This window comes from Ochotona princeps, chromosome 12, assembly GCF_030435755.1.
Source record: "Ochotona princeps isolate mOchPri1 chromosome 12, mOchPri1.hap1, whole genome shotgun sequence".
NCBI classification, from domain to species: Eukaryota; Metazoa; Chordata; class Mammalia; order Lagomorpha; family Ochotonidae; genus Ochotona; species Ochotona princeps.
In genome coordinates, this window is record NC_080843.1 from 15,554,570 (window position 1) to 15,574,842 (window position 20,273).

A 20,273-nucleotide genomic window follows, 5' to 3' on the forward strand; every position below is an offset into this window, starting at 1 on the left:
AAGATATTGTTGAAGCAGAAAAACAAAACTTACTGTAGGAAATATTTTAAATATTCAAAAGATGCTTTGCTTCCCACAATACTTCCGACTTCCTATCAATGATGAGAAGCAAAATAAAACAAAAATGCATATTTTTTGAAATTTTAAATGTGGCATCAAAAACTTTTAGCTGTAAAATCGAGGCTTTAAAGTATTAAGAACTTGAATTTAACATTTCAAAGCATCAAGTCCCAAAGATTTTGTTTCTGACAATTTGATATAAACAAATGTTTTGAAAATGAAATGAAAATTAAAAGTCCGACATAGAAGAGTTGCAAACACACTAAAAAAGAGGGGAAAATCATGCTTAGTGAAATAAACCAAATACCATACACTTCCTCTGATGTGTGCTAGCTGAGCAGCAGTGGGGAAAAAGACACGTAGGAGTTAGGTTGACATCTTGAGACTTGGTTTTCATTTATAACAGTTATTTATACACATGTGGAATAATAGGTTTTCTATTTTCTACTTGTTAAATTCTTTATTTAGTGGAGGATTAAGCTTGTGATGACCAAATTGGAGCATATTATTAAAAAAAAATAAAAGGAACAAAAGAAAGAAAGGAGGAGTTTAAGAAGGACAGATGAGAAGTATGATGAAGTTCCTAAAAGTGTATATGTGAAGTGCATGATGGTCGCTCCCTTTATACAAACAAACAAAATAGTAAAATAAAGAAATTCTTGAAATGAGCAGCAGGCATGCAGTTTTTGCAAAATCATACTACCCCCAGTGAAATCAAAAAACATAACCCCTTTTCAAACGAGATTTTAAAAGCAGTCACTGAAAAATATAGCTAAAGCAACCATATTTTTTAAAAATTAAATCTGTGGGCCTGGCATGGTAGCCTAGTGGCTGCGGTCCTTGCCTTGCATGTTCCGGGATCCCTCATGGGCGCCAGTTTTAATCCCAGCGGCCCCACTTCCCATCCAGTTCCCTGCTTGTGGCCTAGGAAAGCAGTCGAGGACAGCCCAAAGCCTTGGGACCCTGCACCCTCATGAGAGAACCAGAAGTGGCTCTGGGCTCCTGGCTTCAGGTCAGAGCAGCTCCAGCCACGGCAGCCACTTGAGGAGTGAATCAACAGACAGAAGATCTTCCTCTCTGTCTGTACTCCTCCTCTCTGTATATCTGACTTCTTAATAAAATAAAATAAAATAAAAATTAAATAATTAAATCTGATGAGTTGCAGACAGGGCTGATCTAAAGCAAGAATATATATGATTTTCGAACATTAGAATCACAGAGATAATAAAGTTGCCACGCTTAGTATTTTCTATTTAACCCAGACTTAGTAAAACAAGGTGAAACAAGGTGGTGAAACAAGGATAACAATGAATAAAAAAAAAAGAAAAGTGGTTGTAAGAAACATTGAGTGTGACTCAGTTCTTAGCATACACATTTAAAAAGCTTTATTTTCCTGCAGTTACACTACAAATCTATGTGCCACTTGAGTAGACTGCCTCCATGCTGGAAACATCTTATTAACAAAAATGATCAGTTCTTATTCAGCAGCTACTAAAACAGAAATGAGGAAGACTATCATTTCTGGAAAGATAAGCCTCAATGAAGGAAAAGTTGTGTCTCCCATCCTGAATTTTCTCTATAAATGTACATGTTTATATCTGCAGTCCTCTGGCAACAAACAGATCAGGTGCAAATGGCTACCATGCTAAGATATCCAAATTGATCTCATAAAAACGAAGGAATATTTAATGGATCTCAGACTGCCTACTGCAGTTTTTGTGTCGGGAGCCCCAGTTTCCTTTCCCCTTAATAATCAATGGATCCTGGGGCCCGGCGGTGGCCTAGCGGCTAGAGTCCTCGCCTTGAAAGTCCCGGGATCCCATATGGGTGCCGGTTCTAATCCCGGCAGCTCCACTTCCCATCCAGCTCCCTGCTTGTGGCCTGGGAAGGCAGTCGAGGACGGCCCAAAGCTTTGGGACCCTGCACCCGCGTGGGAAACCTGGAGGAAGTTCCTGGTTCCCGGCATCGGATTGGCGCGCACCGGCCCATTGCGGCTCACTTGGGGAGTGAAACATTGGATGGAAGATCTTCCTCTCTGTCTCTCCTCCTCTCTGTATATCCGGCTTTCCAATAACAATAAAATCTTAAAAAAAAATAATAATCAATGGATCCTTAAAAGGAAAGGTTTCTGACTTCTCTGTCCCAGTTCCTTCTCTCAGTGCCTTGCTTAGCCCTTCTCACCATCCTCTGTGCTTGCATCACTAGGTCTCTATACACACAGGGAGTGTGTTCCTTGGAGGGGTCTCAAAATAGCCAGGCTCAAGAGAAAATTCTTCAGGGGAAAGCTTTACTTGGGAACAAGTGCAGGAAACAGGAAGGCAGAGTCTCCTAAAGAAATAGTCTGTGAGAAGCAGTTCAGCCGGGCTCTTACAGGAAGTGTCCAGGATGCAGACAGTGGGCAGCAGCAGGGCACTTCCTTGCCCAAGAGACGCATATCTTCACCAAAGATCAGTTACAAAACCCTGATCCCAACTGGGGATTTTTTGTGTGTGCCAGCAGTATGAGTATAAATGTGTATTTTAAGTTTTCCTGGAACATCTTCTGAAGATGAGACTCTAACTGGTAAACTCTTTGACAATCTCTGCCATTACTCCTGCACCTTGCTGGTGTTACCTAAGGGAGTGAGCCGTTGGTCTGAGTTATCAGCCCTTCACAAACGCAGTCGTTGCTTGTAGTCAACCTGCCCTTTCCCCGAGCTCAAGGGCCCACAATCAGCCAGACCAACTAGTACTGCTTCAGCAACAATCAGAAACCACTAACTTCATTTTAACCCAATTTGCAAGCTAGCAATCCCACCCATGCCGTGAACAGCTTCCACATTCTATTGGTCCTGTCAATCTTCCAGAAATCCTGCTGCCTACTTCCTCTGACTCCTCTGTCCCCAACAAGTTGACACTTGAATTGACAGCATGGCTCCTGCTTCTCATGTTCTTCACTCCTTGAATAAACACCTTTGCTCGTTTACCTAACTTTCGGTATTTGCTCTGTGACAACTAACAAGAAAATCACCAAATCCCCCCTTAGAAGGTAATTGAAATTGGTGGTGTTGGCATGGCACTTCCAATAAACAGTTGGCAAATGAACCAGTGAGTGAAAGCTAAGAAAGCAGCAGGTCTACTCTCAACATGCAGTCGCAGCGTTCTTTGAAAATCACACAAAAGACCACTCTCTCAGTTTAATACAACCAGGGATCTTGACCAAAATCAGATTCACATTTAGTAGTCCTGGGACGGGAGACCAGGCTCAACACTGCAAAGGAGCAATTAGCTGGGGCTGATAATGTTGGCACAAGAGCACATGCATCAAACGTGCTTGCTGCTAAATATGTGACCATGAACCCTAGTGGACCAGATACATCATTGGAACCCATCATTCACAGAAAGACTAACTGAAGCCAGAGGCATGGATAAAATCTCTCAAAAATGCATTCAAGAAATGCGCAAAGAATAAAGAAAGACAATTTTCAAAATTAAAGCAGTACAAGAACTAGAGAATGGGGGATTCTGAAGTTAGGTGTTCCACAGTGCAAAAGACCATCATACAACATTAACTAATAGAGTCAATTACAATTATCCTGTTACATGAATTATACCTCTATTCCAGCTCAACACTTAGACTACTATACACAGGACTTCATTTTCAACCTTACAAAAAAATTCTCAATAATAACATATTACAATCTCAGGTTTACTATATATTTAAGATGTTAGGAAAATAACTGTGTGTGTGAGTATTTTACAATCACCAGAATAACACCAGTTAGAACTATGAACATAGTAAATGCAGCTAATTAGCCTTCAGGGATTGTGGTACATATGTTGGTTGCTCATCCTGGCTTTGAGGCATCTGTAGAACAGAGGAACCAAACAAAATTAAGAGTAAGTATGAAAATCTGCAATGGTAAATAGGCAAGTGCTCTTGTCTGAATATGTTGGGCCATATAAACATTGGTTAATTTCTTACTTGAGCTTGTGAAAGTCTTACATATGTCACCCCTCCCCTTGCCTCCAGATTTGCAGCCCCACCTTAGCTACATCACATTCCCCATCCTGTACACAAAAGCTGCATTCTAAGTCAGCTATACAGTAAAAGTAGCTTAAATGATTCCATTTTCCTTAATCAAAACTAGCTGCTGACTTTGCAACTAATCACACTTATGCTCAACAGATAAATACTGCTTGCTCAAGAATTCCATAACTGCACGTGAGAAAGCCAGCTGACGTTGCTGTTATCCAGCCCGTCCCAGGTAGCATGACCACAGGGCCGGATTTAGACTTGTAGGTTCAAATTAACCACAATGACTCCAACCAAGCCCTCACTATCTGGCCAGAAGCCATCAAACTACTGGTCCCATCCTTTCTCCCCTTCTTGTCTTTGCCTGTGGTTTTCCTTTTTGCTGCTTCAAAAGCTTTCTTCCTGACCTGAAAATGTGTGATCATTTGCTAACAATCATCCCTCCCCTCTCCAAAAATTCCTGGCTTTCGAGGAAACCTGATTTCACCAACTTCCATCACTCAAGTCTGAGCCTTCAAATGAATAAGTCTTACCTTATTTTCAGTAACAATGCCACGCCCTTGCTTTTGAAGATTCAGCCATTTAGATAACTAGATCTGAACCAGGGCTTACAACTTCATCCTGGACACCCTGTCTCCTCCCTTTCCACTCTCCTCAAATACTTTAGCCAAAAATCACACACAATTATTCACACTTTGCATGAAATACCTCTGTATTTACTGGATACATTTCCAAGCTCAGAACGCAACCATCTTATTTTCCTACTTTATTCAACTCCTTCTACCATTCTTCAAAATCTTTTTTAAACTTAACCTCTTCTGTAAATCCCTCTTGACGAAGGTGTACAGACTTCATCCTGTGTGTTAATCCACGCTTGTTTCTTATCCAGCTTTTGTCCATGTCTGCTCACAGCCCTAGCTATCTGTTATAGTGTAATTCCTCTATTTGCAAACATAACACCTCAAATGATAGCCAGGAATGATAGCCAGGAGTACCAACAGGTGTAGCCAAGAGTGTAGGGGCTAGCCAAGAGGAGGGTACTGGAGAATGGGCAGACCCCAAAAATGTACTCCTGCTCATAGCTTGTTTTTCAGAGAGCATTCCAAGAAGATGTATCTTGAAACCGGGTACTCAGAGGGTCCCAGACATTCACAAACAAGGAAACCAGTGTGGTTCACATGCTTTAATCCATAATAAAAGAAGAGGTATACTGCAAGCAGGGAGAGGAGCCCTCCATCCCTTTCTATAACCTGGGTACCATTCTAACTCTTGCTTAAAAAGGCCTAGAAAATTGCATCTCAGGGAGGCAATTTCTTTAGGGAAATATGCATTCCCATGGTCTACTTTACTTGTTACAAATAAATAGGATATCCTCCAAGCAATTCAAACTGAAAGCTGATTACTTGGCAACACCCCAGGCAAATGGACCCCTTGCATCCACTAACGTGGGACCCAGCAATTCTTGTCAAATTAGTCCCTGATGCAGTATTACTTATTATCAGTTCTAGAATTGAAAACTCCTGAAAGAAATACGTTTCAAATATATTACGATAATTGTAGTTCTCAAAGCACCATGGAACACAGGCAGTTTGGGAAACTAGGCAATGTGCTCCCACATTATGAAGAAATATAAGAAAGAGACTTTCCTGGTTTGTTGCAAGAAAAGATGGAAGAAGTCTAAAGGGCAGGACTGCAAGCTGTGCGAGACTCTACCCGTCAGTGTGGCTCTGGTTTATAAGTGATGTTCAAACTAAATTGTAGTGACATATTAATATTTAGCCACGCTGCTGTGTAAGATAGCTATCATAATTAATGCATCACAGATACATGGTCTCAGGAAGACAGTGCCTCAAAAATCAACTACTCCAACAAACAGATTTCAGTTTCTCTAAGGAAACATGTTAAAATGTCCATCTTGTTTTCTCCTTCAAACACTCAGATTTCTTGTGCTGGAGTGGGGCTGGCATTTGAGTTCTCTGAAAACTTTCAACAGGACACTAAAGTGCAGCCAGGTGAAGAATCGGTGATTTAATCCAATCTAATTTTATGTTGAAAGTGAAAACCAGAGGGGTGGAAAGACTTGTGAAAGGCAACTAAATTCCCATTTAGTTAGGCACTTAATCAGTGGAGATGTGGCCATCATGTTCACTTGAGTAATTAAAACAAATTTAAATCCTAAAATGATCAAGGTCTATTGAATCAGCAAGCAGAAGAGTATGTCTGACTTTAAACACAGAAATCATCACATTTTAAAAACAACACACCAACAGTTTCTCCTATCAGAATACGGACATGTAACTTCTTCCAAAATAATGCAATATGTTCACACAGCAGTTATCTAAATATTTTGACTAATCTAAATGTTTGGTGTGGGAAACAGGGTAAGGTAAAATCTGATCACTAATGACCAGCTTTGTGCACCGAGCTAGCACAGCAAAGCAGAAGGCAGCTGAAGTACAATTGCTCATTCATTGCCTGCAGCTTTGTTTGCCTGCAGCTTCCTGAAGGCAAGGGAGAAGCATGGACTCGCATAGTTATTGCTTCATTGCTTCCCAGGCCCTTGAGGTCAACTGTGCGACAAAGGTCTCCAGAGATCCAGTGATAAAAAAAAAAAATACAAAATGAAATGCAACCCACACTGAGGCTGTCATTCCTTGGTCTGTTGACATAGGAATGCTGGACTGTTACCATAAAATTAAGCTGTCCCATCATAATTGATTTCAAGGGTTTTTTTTTAATTCTAAAAGTAACATGTTTTTACTAAGCATAATTAAAAGACATAGGAAAACGGGGAAGAACCTGTTCCTCTCCACTAGGTAGTGTTTGTAACCTTCAATCTAATTCTTATACAATATCCTAGTGTTTAGCATTCCTTTGCTTTCTCCATGTGTAAGCTAACGAGCAACCATGCAAAAGGACACCTAGCATGAGAGAGAAACACACAGGGAGATGGTCTGATCTGTCAAAACTGGTGCCAAACTACACACACGTACATGGAACCACGTTTTCTACTTGACACTGTATACCATGAGACATAAATCTTCATTATTTAAAATACTTGCATAATATTTTAGAGAGTGGTTCTAACAAAACAGCATGGTCTATCAGAATGTTTTGCAAGACTTATTTAACAATTTATTTCCTAAAGCTCACATGTTCCTTCCACCACCTGGCTTGGGGAGTGGCAACCATGCAACTTTCAAACTTGTCCAATCTTCTAGGGTGCATTTACCTTACGCTTAAGACCTGAATGACATCTGATTTGACATTTAATTAGGTATTGCTGGAAATACAGCCATATTCAAGACGCACCCTTCAGGTGCCATGTGTCTTCAATAAGGGCAATTTGTTTCATGTAAAACATTCGTAAATTACCATGTATCGCATGTCTTCTCATTTTTTTCCAGTGAGTAAAACATACCAGAGACTATCACTGACGTTGACCAAAGCTAATTATCTGGAAAAGTATTGGAGAAAAATCTTATTTTCAAATGGGGCCATTCTCTGTGGAATGCTTTAAGACCACACGTTTCTTTATTTAATGACATATATTGATTTCCTTCACCAGTACAGTCAGTCCACACATAATACGGAATCCAAATTAAAAGCAGGGCCTAGCACACTGTTTGAAAATGTCTGCAGAACAAAGGTCAAATGAGTGGTTTGCTAGTTAATGGCCTAAGGCAAAGTTAAGGTTAATGTGGCACTAATGAGCATGCTCAACCCCGGAGAGACGTTTGACCACAGCTGTCAAAAGGTAGACATTTAAAATGTCAGTCTCCAGCTCAGCAGAGGAAACATATAATTACATCTTTCTAGATAAGATCTACTTTCTTTTGCTGTTCTGAGCCTATATTTAATCATTCTACTTTACTCTCACTTAAGTCATACTATGTGGCACAACATTTTTAGAAATCTCTAAAAGTATTTAGATGTCTATGTTACAGTAATCATAGTTCTTAATCAAATGTTTAAAATAATTATATTTATACGGTTAAATAAGCCATAGCGAGAGCTGAACTCTAGTTTCCTGAGCTTGGAGAGGTGGGAGAGAAGTGAACGCACATTTAGAAGCAAAGCCAAATATGGCATTAGGCACAGTCGCCCAAACATAAGTGTGTTCAAGCACACTAAATTCATATTTTATTGAAATAAAAAATAGATTTTTTCCCTAAAAGATAGCTCCAAAATGTGCTCCCTGAACCCCACATGAACTCACTGCGCATTATGCAAACTGTGACCTAAAAATCCATACCAATTTCAGCACTTTTTTCCCTTAAGTGATTCCAGGTTTTCCTCTCCTCCTAGGAAGTCTGTTCACAGGACATGATTTACCTTCATTAGGAGATGGGCTTCTCCACAAAGCTAACAGTGTTCAGATGGGTAGCAGGCTTGGGAGCAACAGAAACAGTAACGGGAAGGAGAAATGAAAAGTCACACAGAAACTTCAATGACATTCTTATAGACCCTTTTGCAGAGGGCTCCTCTCAAACAGGTGTTGCATGACTGGCTGTCTCTTGCAAGTCTTACTGGCCGTGAGCTGCAAGTTTCACCGCCATCTCTGCAGGTAGACTACAATCCTCTCCTTGGTTTTCAGTGGTTTTCTAAATCCAGCCCATGATCAGTTAACACCTCATTAACAAGCACCTTTGCCAAGGGTATTCTCAACTAAAAAGAACTATATAAACCTGTTGTTCAAACAAGCTTCCCAAATAAGTTCTACATTTCCATTTCTATGTTGAAAAGCACTGACTGTTATCTATTAAAACTGACCTTAAAAAAGAGTTTAGGTTACTTATGAGAATAAACACTATACCCATTGTCCAAGATAAAAGAGGGCCTGGCCCGGTTGCCTCACCTTGCACACACCAGGATCACATATGGGTGCCAGTTCTAATCCCAGCAGCCCTGCTTCCCATCCAGCTCCGTGCTTGTGGTCTAGGAATGCAGTCAAGAATGGCTCAAAGCCTTGGGATCCTAAACCTGCATGGGAGACACAGAAGAGGTTCCTGGCTCCTGGCTTCGGATTGGCGCAGTTCCAGCCACTGTGGCCGCTTGGGGAGTGAATCATCAGATGGAAGATCTTCCTTTCTTTCTCTACTTCTCTCTGTATATCTGACTTTGCAATAACAATAAATAAATCTTAAAAAAAGGATTTAAAGCAAACTTTGAACATCCATTTGAAAGGGATTGTGAAATAACTTCTCTACCTTTAAAATTTGCTTTAATTAAAACATAAAATGGCCCATTTCTATTACTTTAAAGAAGCACTATAATCAATATTCAAAGAAACAAATGCTTATTATATTCGCATGATTGGACTAAAAGCAACATCAAGGTTAGTAAACCAAATGTGCCAATCTAATGATTCTAATTCACAAGTATGTCATTTTCACAAAATTTATTATTGAATGACCATATTTTTAGATTCAGTGCTTTATATCAGATCTTGAATATTTGTTTTTATCTGTTGTCAGGTATTTTCTGCTTGCCAATATTTTAAAACTGATCTTAAAATCAAGAGCTAAAATGTTTTGAAAAATAATTTCCCTTTCCAGTTTTGGAATTTTAATTAAGAACTAACAGTCTACCAATAAATATGCTTCTTCATCCTTTCTTTTCTCACTTTCTTCATTTCCCTCTTATAATTAGATACTCTGACTTATGTCCACCCACAAATTTGCATGATCGATAGATAAAATATTCGCGGTATAAACTGTTCAGACTCATATTTCCAGACATTCTGTATTGCTCAGTCCAAAAATGTGTTTCCCTGGGCTCTGATATAAAGAATTAGAGTGTGGTAAGGCACAATTAAACAGAATTCAGAGAAAATAAGCTATCTTAGCCCACAATTTTATTACTATTATTCTAGAATCTTTATTTTGGGAAACGCTGCTATTCTCTCTTATCTTACTTACAACATTTTTTTACGATAAAATAAAATATAACTGATCAGTGTTAACTGCTATCTTTAGTACCACATTTAACAAATTTTCCAACTGGTGATAACTACAATAATAAACCCATTTTGATTAACTGTGAATGCTTCATAGAGCTTAGATTACATTGGAAAATGTAAATAAGCCAAATAAACCAAATAAAATGATGATTATAAATCCTACTTAAGGTCCCAAAATTGCTGTTCTCTGTCATGCACAAGATTGCTGCTGATGGGGGGACAGGAGGAGGCTTGTAACCCAACCCTGAGACTCCCGGATCCTCACCAAAGACTATCAGTACGGGCACCAAGGACTACATCCCAACTGCCAAAGAGACCGTGGGGAATTGGAGTGCCTTTGGATCTACCACATGGGATGGAAGAAGCCCAAATCCTTCATCGCAGGATCCAAGGTCATCGGAACAACAGCCAGGAACCCTGAGCGGTCCACAGAAACACAAGAACAGTAAACTTCCTTCGGGAGGGACTAGGGAGAGGAACTTTCTCTGGTCCTTACTTAGTTCCAACTTTGGATCGCCACCCTCTCTTACAGTGACCATCAGGGTCGCTCCAGAGCCTCCCCCCCAACACACACACACACACACACACACACACACACACAAATTAGCATAGGCAGAGAACAATAAGGAAAGCTTAGAACCAGACAGGAAATGGTCAGCATGGACTCACACATACCTTACTACGTAGGATACAAAGATTGATTACTCCTCACTAAGATACTGAAGATTTCTTTGTACACCCCTCCTAAAACTGTTCTGTACCTCAATTGTTGACATATGCCTTGTTAGAGTTATAACCCAGTTTAGACTGTCCTAAAATTTGCCAAGTTCAGCAAAATTATGCTTCAACACTATAAACTGCTAAATACTATAATGAAAATAGACATGAGACAGCTGAATAGCACCCGATAGCCATTTTAAGGTGTATATTAGCCGGTTCTGTGTATAAACTAAAACTGAAATGTCAATGAAATAGTCACAGGATGCGGTTAAGAACTCGCATTTTTTTAACATACTGGTTTCTCAATACCATGTCAATTAATTCCATAATGTTGTAAATTGTCGTTGATGTTATGTTGTGGCTTTAAATTGATCAGGATGATATTCTGCCAGCTCTACCTTCAGACCAAAGATGGTCTCCCCAAGAAACTGTTGAATTTACCTGAACAATAAGATGCCGGACTCTATGCTTGGTATACTCTTGCAATGAAAGAATCTTGACTGAATTTGAAATGTAATACAGCAACGAGATGGAGGAATCCACCATGGGGGGAAGGGCATAAGGAATGGTGGGGGGATTCCCAGAGCATATGAAACTGTGTCACAGAATGCAATGTAATTAATAATAATAAAAAATATATATATATATATAAGATTCCTGCTGATGGAAGGTGAAGAAAATTCTGACCTATTGGCTTCAAAAGTCATCAGATAAATTGCAAAACACTTTTCAGAGAGATGTTTGATCTGAAAGTCTGTAATGACAGAAATATGGGCTTAAAATAAAGACTGATATTGAAACTTCCTTCAAATTCTCATCTGTTACACTTTCAAGCCAAATCAACCACTCATGATTCTAGAGAGCCCGGTGAGGCCTGGTGCACTAGGAACCGCTGATCGGATTCAAGCCCTAGAAAGAAGTGAAGGGGGAAAATAAAGCAATGTCAATATCAAATTACATAATCCCTTTAGCTACACTGCCTTTTTTCTAAAAATATTTTATCTATTTATTTGAAAGACAGAGTCAAAAAAGAGGGGGAGAGAGAGAATAGAGAAGCAGAGAGAGACCAATGTTCCATCTCCTGGCTCATTCTCCAGATGGATGCAACAGCCAATTTTAAGCCAGGATAAATCCAGGAGCCAGTAACTTCTTCTGGGTCTCTCTTGCAGGCGGCAGGGGTCCAATCACTTGGGACGTTTCTTTGGTACTTTCCGAGGAACATTAGCAGAGAACTGGATCAGAGGAGGCACAGCCAGGACCCAAAGCAGCACCCATATGTGATGGGAGCATGGCAGAATGCAGCTTTTACCACTGCACTACAACACTGGACATTGGATGCATTTCTTAATACAAGTTTGAGATAAAATGTGGGGAAACTGGCAGCTTTGAAACCACCATTCAACACACAACTGGAAGGAACCACTAGTATCTCTTGATGCTGCTGTTTTTGCTGAAGACAGGACAAAACACATCAAATGTGTATAGTGAATAACTAAAGGCAAAATTGCTTAAGAGAGTATAACTGCACAACAGCAACCTGGCCTATCTTTCTGTACATACCAGTCACAAAGGCATTAAGGGGAGGGACGTCCTGCAGAAACAAAGGCCAGAAAATGGCCCTGATCCCTAGAGATTGATAATTAGCCAAGTACTTGTTCAATTAAAACCTGTCTTCCACTAACTTCTATATTCTTCCCTCTTCATAATATCCTAATGTACTAACCTGGTCTAGAAATCTGTTTCGCCAATCCTTTACAAGTTTATCACTCTTTTGTCTATAATAAATAATAAATGCATCACAATTCATCATTTCTTTGCATTTCACTCTCATAAAACTGTTACACTCTTCAGTTCTTTATCTATTTTATTCACTATGATCCAAGATTCAGCCAGTAGACCCCCACAAGAAGCACTGGAGATGAAGAATCTCTCTTCCTTATATCTCCATGTTATCTTAGGATACAGGTGCATAATTCAGAAATTTCATTCAAATGACACTGATAGATTTGAAGTGATGAAAATGTTCTTTGCCACGCAAAGCAAAATAGAGACAGTAGTTGACAGTCTTCTTCTTAGACAAAAGCCCCACGTTGCTTCTAAATGTCATGGATTTTGCTACTATGGTAAAGCGAGGGCATTTCATTCATTACAATACACAGACTCTACCAAAAATTTTGAAGTAATTTTTATACACTCTTATAAAGAAATGATTGGGTTCAACACAGCCTTTGAAACCTCTGCCTCTCCTCTTTAAAAAAAATTCAATGGAAGAAAAACAAACTGGGAGCTGGATTTGATATTCTTCATGATTGTGCAGTCAGTTCTGTCTGACTTCCCGCAGAGACGAATCGAAGGTCCATGTTTATGACGAATGGGGAAAGGGGAAAAAAAGGAAAGAAAATATATCCTTAAGTATATTTCTTGGGGAACATTTCATTCACAGTTTAGTAACTTTGGTGGGGGGCTGCTTTGAGCCATAGTTGGGATAACCCTACAGTCATCATTCCAAACACTAAGCTTCCAACTCATCTAACAAAGCTGCTTACTGGAAATGGAAGGATTCTGGAGATCCACTTAGAAAAATGCCCACCCAATTTGAAAGTTTTTTTCTTTCCTATAATTTGCAAAACTTTCTGTAGTGACAAATCTGGAGAATGTTATTTTTAGGAAATGTCATCATAACAGCAGGTTGAGTTGTAGTGTGCAATGCTGGACTCCCATATGAACACCAGTTCAGTTCCCAGCTACTCCTAATCCAGCTCCCTGCTAATGCACTTAAGGAAGCAGCGCTTAGGCCCTGCTAACCACCTGTAGACCTTAAACTCAACCGGACTCAGCACTGGCTGTTAAGATCATTTGGGAAGCGAAATAGTGCATGAAATTAGTTGCTCTTTCTCCACCATCTTTTCTCTCTGTGTGAAACTCTGCTTTTCAAATAAGCAAGCCTTTACAAAATAAAATAAAATAAGAATTTACTTAGTTATTTGAGAATAATGGACATGGACTGGGGGAGAGGGATGGCAAAAAGAAAATGACAGTGATTGGTATCCCGAAATGCTGGTTAAGGCAGGATGCATGTTGTACAGGAGCTGGACACCTAACTGGGGATGCTAATTCAGGTCTCCTACGCCTGTGGCAGGAACCCAACCACCACTGCCTCCCAGAGTCTGCCTTTGCAGGCTGGCAAACTCAGAAGCCATCCACTGGTATGGAAAACAGGCATTTCCAAGTGTGATACGTGTATCTAAGCCTACCCATTAATTCCTAGGCTAAATTCAAACCTTGGGAGATTTATTTTCTGTTAATATCATTCTAGCATTGACAGGCTCAGTACTATAGACTTCACAAATTAATCCAACAATGAAAATGTTACGGATAGATCCTATGAATGTAGGATAAATCTCATATTCTCTAAAATAAGCTGGTTTTCATCTCAGGAAAAAAGCTATCAGAAATCTTCATACAGCCAGTGATAGGCAGGTAAATTTCTTAAAATCTACAGTAATTCATTTTACAAAAAAGAGTACCTGTTGCGTGTCAAATACCAGTAATGTAGTCAAATCTAAGACCAATCAGAACCTCAACTTCTATTTCATAACCAATTATTGAAGTTCTCATACTTTTCGGCACAAGAAGTGTTTAAAACTAGATTTATTTTCCATGCTGGGTTTTAGTTTAAGACCTTTCATTAAATGGCCATAATTTTTTGGCAGATCCAGAAAGTATGAGCTAACTTGTTTTTTTTAAAGAAGGCTTTATTTTTAATGTCATTTTCAGGTGGAGAAAATTGCTCCCAAAGCAACAAAACTCAGCATGTATTTGTTTACCAGTTTTTTTTTTCTTTCTGGGAATGCTTCATCAGCTTCTCAGTGGGATGCATGAACCCCAAAGGTTAAGAACCACCAGCCCAAACTCTTGCCATATGTTCTCTCCGCCTTCTGGTATTTCTTCTTCCTGTGTGCCTGCTTTTTGACCCCCTGAAGATTCCAATCTTCATCATTCACATATGTCTTGACCCTGGTCAGCCTGGGAGCTCAGGTTTCCTCTGTGGCCTCTCTGGTTCACCTCTTGCCCCCTGTGCAAAGCTTTGTCATGGCCTTCTCTGCCCTGGAAGCACTTACTACCATCACTTACTAAGCGCTGATTCAAATTAAACAGAAATTTTCACATTGAAAGGGAACATGATCTTTATTTTAGTAAATTAAGCTTACAGGTAATAAATAATAATGGCACCTCAAAGAAGAACTAACTTCCTTTTAGGAAACAGACTGTAAATTGTCTTCTCAAGTACCATACACAATACTGACTTTTTCTGATCTGTGAATACTTTCATCCACTGAGTACATACAATTCAGCATGAAGGCCAATATAACTCATAACGGTACACCACATAATCAGGTCCCCTTGTTGCAGTGTACTTCTTTACAATTAATGTTGGGTTTGCTAATAAAGTATGGTGATAGGTAATATTTGACTAAAAACACACATTTTAAAGTTTCTGACCCTGTTTTTTACAAACCAGTTTCACTTATTTTGCTAATAGTTCTAAGATTTGTATTTAAATGTCTTACTTATTTATTTAAAAAGAAGAAAGTCAGAGAGACCTCCCTTCTGCCAGCTGACTCCCCAGCTATATGTAACACTTGAGGCCAAGCAAGGCTGAAGCCAGCTGTGAGGAATTCAGAGTCTCCCCTGTTGTGAGCATGTGCCCAAGTACATGAGGCATAGCTTGCTGCTTCCCCAGGCACACATCAGCAAGTAGTTGGGACTGGAATGGGAACTGGGCTATAACTCAGCACTTTGATACGTGCATATGCAGAGAACTCAACAGAAGGCTTAAATGTTTGGTCAAACCCACCCTACATGTTGCATCAGAGGACTCTGTATGTTTCACTAAATCAATCAACTCAACAACTGTATTTTTGTGATATACAAGATGAACGATCTTTAGTCGACAGTGGCATTTTGAATCAGAATTAATCCCTGCTTCATTCTTCTTCTTATACTGCTACAATTTCACATGTCCTTTTTAGCACCTGTATTCAATAAATAAGATTAATCATCCAAGTGATAAAATGATCTAACAAATCATGATTTAATAAACACCTTAGAATAGATGGAAGTGACTGATACAAGGCTCCAATTAAGTTTGAAAGAAAATAACGGAAACAAACCTACATAACAACTTAAATTTTATTGCAAACATTTAAAATCCACTATTTTTACATTTCTCACTTTTGCAGCTTGATATCAAAGTTCTGTCTGACACTCAAAGTTTTATTTTTACTAAGCACCAAGGATGGTCTCAGTTACCCTAACACATATCTACGCATGCAAGCAATCCCCTGAATCGTGCATTCTTGAGAGAGACTTGGCTAATTGGAATGCATAGTGGAGAACAGATGGGGTGCTAGTATGCAGACTCTGTCTTAATTTATTGTCCTGGGGTTTTCCTAATTACCCACTTAATTGGCACAGCCACACCACTTTGAAATAATAATGTACAGCTAATTATCACCAATTTAAGCAGGCTAATAGCTTATTCTTACCAGCTAACTTCAAGAAATCAAGCCGAGAGCAGGAATTGCCACAGGGAAATCACTGTGCCTGGGCTGGTTTAGACATCTACAGGAGTGCCATGGCCTTTACAGCTGTGCTGATTTGATTTCTGTCCAAAAAAGCAAAATCGAGATGCTTTGGTTGTTGCTAAAGGGAGCAGTTCTTGCTTGCCACTCAGTGTTGAATACCCCTGCACTCACTCTGTGTAGCAATCACTCAAAGTCTTTCAGAAGCTCATTACTCCAAATATAGAAATAGGAAAAAATGAGTAAGCTGAAGTAGTATAGTGATATCTCCAAACTAGTATCAAAGGAATTCAACTCTAGGGCTTAGCTCCTTTCTTCTCAAACAAAAAGAAGACTTGCCAAGACCGTGAATGAGGTTAGCACAATTCTCATGCAGATACACCTGCTAATGAATAAACTGCCCCTCTTGAAATACTAGAAATAGGTTAGGAGTTTGTTTGTATTAAGAGAAATACCACACTTAGGATAGAATACTGTAATTGTACCTTACACTCATTCTGCCTTTAGTTTAGATCCTTCAATTTTAGGTACTCTTTGTTTCACTGTAGGAACATTTGTGAGACAGGAGTTGGAGCGAAGAGCATTCAGGGAGGGACAGGTCTTAAGAGGATGGAAGTAAGAGAAGGAAAATAGAGTGGGAAGAAAGGAATCACGAGGAGCTGTGATCTCAGCCACACTGCACAGAATGTGCCGAAGCACAAATACACCACATATTTGGTCCCCAAAACCTGAAGCAAGGTGCAAAACACTTATATCCCAATGTTAGTTATTGTCCATGAGCTGCCACCACGTGAGTGAGGCAGATGGAAATCTCACCAGACTTGGAATCTGTTTCCTAAGTGACCTCCACCAGCCTTCTCACTCGTGTCTTTCTCTATCATCTCGGAAGAGAGGTGACCCACGTAACTTAAGGCATCATTGTGCAAATGTGTATGCCTCTTTTGAGGTATTATTTAACACGAACAACGGCATCCTCTGTCTTGCTCTCTGCTGGACTCTTCCTGGAGGGAAAGCAGCCACCACGATACGGAGACACAGGGAACTCTATGGAGAGTTCTTGAGGATAAGAACAGAAGCCTGCTACCAACAGTCAGGTAGGGAGGTCTGCTTAGGGAAGGACATGCAAGTCACATTTCACCTTACTTTCATGATTGATTTTTTTTTTTTACCTCAAAGGCAGAGTGAAACAATACGACAGAGATGTCTTCAACCCTCAGGAGCAGGCCAAGCCAAAAACCAGAAGCCAGATTCTCCAACCTGATCTCCCACTTGGGTACAGAGTCTCAGCACTTGGACCATTCTGCTGCTTTTGAAGGCACAAAAGCAAGGAGCTGCACCACCAGCACAGCCACCAAGCTTCCAACAGGTACTCCATTACGGTGTGCGGCCATTAGAAGCAGCAGCTGCTTAACCATTTGGACCATAATGCCAGCCCCTAACTTAAGCCTTTTTCAACCCTTCTTTCTTCCAAGGGCCAGTTGGCTATTTAAAACTTCTTTTGGGGACCACATAAAATTATCAACTTAAAAATTAGTTTGCTGTAGATGTACTGACTTTAGAGTCCTGCCTGCGGCTGTTTTGGCAGACTCAGATCAAATGATTTTGCTAGCCTTATAATACCACTGGGAAACATTCCCCAATCCCAGCTGACATCCTCACAACAATCTCCCTAGAGACTCTGAGCCAAAATTCCCTAGGTCATCAGTTCCCAAAACTCTGACTCACAATAAATTGAATAATAATTGCTTACTGTTGCTTTAAGCCATTAAGTTTCTATCCTCCATGACATGAAAAGGATTATGAGTTAGCAGCAGCCAGGACAGTGACATCAGCAGGCAGATGAAACTGCCTGGTAGAAGGGACATGAGCAGGGCAAAAGCATCACCAACTACCTTAGTATCTCTCATATTAGATTTGTTTAGCTAACCTGCCACACTACTTAAGTATAGGTGATGGCTCAAGTAGTTGGGTCTCCGTCAACCATTAACACAGCTCAACTGATTTCCCATCTCTTCAGATGGTCCTGTGTCGGAACACAGTCCATAGGATAGCTGGGAGCGGAGGCCTGTGGGACCCTGTTGAAAAGAGGCTCCAGGAATGAGAAGGTGGAAGGCCTCTCCCCTACAGTGTGCTCCTGCACCCAGTGAGTCCTTGGATGTGCTTTCGTGCTCTCCTTGAAGATAGGCGGACATCTGTGCTCTGTCTAGTCCATCAAGGATGAACAGTAGTCTTTATCTACTCCCTGTCTCAATAACTCTTTGACTAAGTAGTCTTGTTAGCTTCTCCGTAGTCTCGGTTCTTAGACATGAGCTAATTGTGAGTTATGTTTGAACCACTGTTTCACAAAATGCATAAAAACTGAAACCCTGGAAATAAACTTTTCCACTTGCCAAAAGAGAGCACTGTTTTCCATTTCTTCAGGTCGCATCTCCTCCTCAGGAACCCGCAAGGTATACTTGCAGTCCTGAGACAGCCTAGGCAATGTCGCTATGCAAACATTCGGGTGAATAGTTGGATAGATGAACTGTCAGCCTGTGTTTCTTCCTTTCAAATAAAGTGTGTGTGTGTATATATATATATATATATATATATATATATATATACTCATATACATATATGTCTGTGTGTGTGTGATTTTTTTAGTAGCAAGGTAGTACTGTAAAACTAGTGAAAATATTCTTTTTTTAAGATTTATTTTTATTTTTATTGTAAAATCAGATATACAGAGGAGGAGAGGAGAGCCAGAGAGGAAGATCCTCCATCTGTTGATTCGCTACTCAAGTGGCAGCAATAGCTAGAGCTGCTCCAATCCAAAGCCAGGAGCTCTGAGCCACTTCCAGGTCTCACACATGGGTCAGGGTCCAAAAGCTTTGGGCCATCCTTGACCACCTTCCCATGCTAAAAGCAGGGAGCTGGATGGGAGGTCGGACCTCCTGCAATTAGAACCAGCACCCACATGGGATCCCAGTGATTGCAAGACAAGGACTTTAGCTGCTAGGCTATCATACCAGGCCCAAAAATATTCTTTAAAAATGAAGTTGTGAATGGACAATACCTTGAAGAATTCCTTACTACTAATAATCATTGCAAGAAACACTTAGGTTAAAACAAAAACAATTCCAGATGAACACATGAAATGGCAGAGGGGTGAAAAAGCACAAAATGTAAGAAAATTAGAAACAACTATTGAATTTTTTATTTATGCATTTATATTTACTGGAAAAGGCAGAAAGAGAGAAACAAAGGGAACCCTCCTCCACTGGGTTATTCCCCAAGTAGCAACATCAGACAGGGCTGGGCCAGGGGTCCAGAATGCAATCTGATCCTGCCTTACTTGGAGGAATCCAGTCACTTCACCAACACTACTGACGCCCCGGGTGCATATCAGAAGAAAGTTGTAACCAGGAGCAGAGCTGTGAATCCAGCCCAAGCACACCAACCTGAGAGCTGAACAGCGCAAGCACTGTCAAACCACTCAGACAACCTCCTTTACAGTTCAGAGTAACAATGCCTTGTGGCTTGTCAAAATGTCCAAAAGCCCAAAAGGTGGAAGAGAGTCGAGCAGTTAGCTTATGTCGTTCAATTACATTGCATGAGTGCAATGTAAGTAGGCAGTAAAAATTAAAAATGCATATTGTGATCTCTATGATTCTCCTAAGGGTAATAAGGAAATGCAAATCTAAAAATCTATCAGAAGGTAGAAAGCAATTAAATTCTAAAGAACACAGGAAAAGTAGAATGGTGAAAGAGGAAAAGGCAGTTTGAAGCCTAACTACTCCAGGATTTTCATATCATTAGATTATTACAAGGAGTATGGATTAGGCTTTCCTCTTCAAAACTAAATATTAATTAATAAACATTCACTAATAAAAATTACTAGCTAGCAGAAGCATCAGGTCAAGTTATTTGTGTCAACAGCGGTCATGTCCAGG

General features: G+C 40.0%; 1 protein-coding gene across 1 annotated transcript in view; it reads right to left on the reverse strand.

Annotated features, from left to right (window-relative positions):
* Window positions 1–20,273, reverse strand: part of GPC5 (glypican 5) — a 323,101-nt gene that overhangs the window by 265,035 nt on the left and 37,793 nt on the right. The gene's annotated exons all lie outside the window — the stretch shown is intronic.